This window comes from Eptatretus burgeri, chromosome 2 (genome assembly GCF_056783735.1).
Source record: "Eptatretus burgeri isolate ZD-2024b chromosome 2, Ebu_testis_v1, whole genome shotgun sequence".
In the NCBI taxonomy this organism is placed as follows: domain Eukaryota; kingdom Metazoa; phylum Chordata; class Myxini; order Myxiniformes; family Myxinidae; genus Eptatretus; species Eptatretus burgeri.
The window spans coordinates 131,391,570-131,392,884 of NC_140962.1; positions in this window are offsets into that span (position 1 = coordinate 131,391,570).

Here is a 1,315-nt window from a genome sequence, read left to right on the forward strand (position 1 = left end):
AGACTAAGCAGAGAAAGCTGTTCATATATATATATATATATATATATATATATATATATATATATATATATATATATATATATATATATATATATATATATATTATACATAAATATATATAAATATATATAAAAAAATTATAAATATGTGTATAAATATATATGTATGTATATATATATATATATATATATATATATATATATATATATATATATATATATATATATACATATATATACACACATATAGTATGTATAAATAAGTAAATATTTATTTATTTCTTTATTTATATATGTATGAATAAATATATTTATATATAGAGGCCTCGGTAGAGAGGTCAGTTTCGGCTGGGGGCTACCTTGCACCCCCCCCCCCCCCCGTGACAATTTTTCACTGATACCACAGTGTTCATATGTATCACAAGTATCAGAAAAAAGATGTTCCCAGAAAAATAACTCGATTGCACTATGTTTTATTAAGCTGTTTCCATTTTTGCATGTAATTAAGCTATCCAAACATTATTCTACATCCCTGACAACAAAGGAAATATGTTCACCTTATTCCTTAACCCTCCAAACATATGTGTAGATTCCTCATTTACAAATTTCCATGTACCAGAAGTTGAGATATTTATGAAAATGAGAATTTCCATAATGGCGGATCCTAATTAGCACATCAATGCATTTAAAATTATTTCCACTACTTTTACTCAAACAGAAAATAGTTATGTTTCCCTTAAACACCAACAGACATCATAAGTCGCAGTTATGTATTATATCAGGCCCAGGTAATTAATTCTCTTGATTAATCTGATTTCGCATTATTTTCGACTGATTCATTGTACTTTGTATTTTATGCTAATTAGCCTACTTTTAAAAAATTCAAAAATTTTAATATAGTTTTTGCCAACCTGGTTTGTATCTGGCAACACTTAAGTAATGTTTTTTTGACAAAAAAAAAAAAACTGACGTGTGGTAATTCTTTTATTTTTGTGGGAATTATTGTCTTTAAGTCAAATTTAATTAATATGCGAATGGGAGAATTAGCAGAAACAAAATAGATTTTTCATACGTAAGTGTATAAGCTTTAATTTGACACCAATTTTGTGATTTTATGTTTATATTTGACAGAGATATTGATATTTTGCCGATCTTCGTGAGATTCGTCTATTTTTGATTGGGTGCCATGGAAACAGCTTAATAAAGCATAGTGCAAATGAGTAATTTTTGTGGGAACATCTTTTTTCTGATATTTGGGATATATAGGAACACTGTGGTATCAGTGAAAAATTGTCACGGGGGGGGGGGGGGTGGGG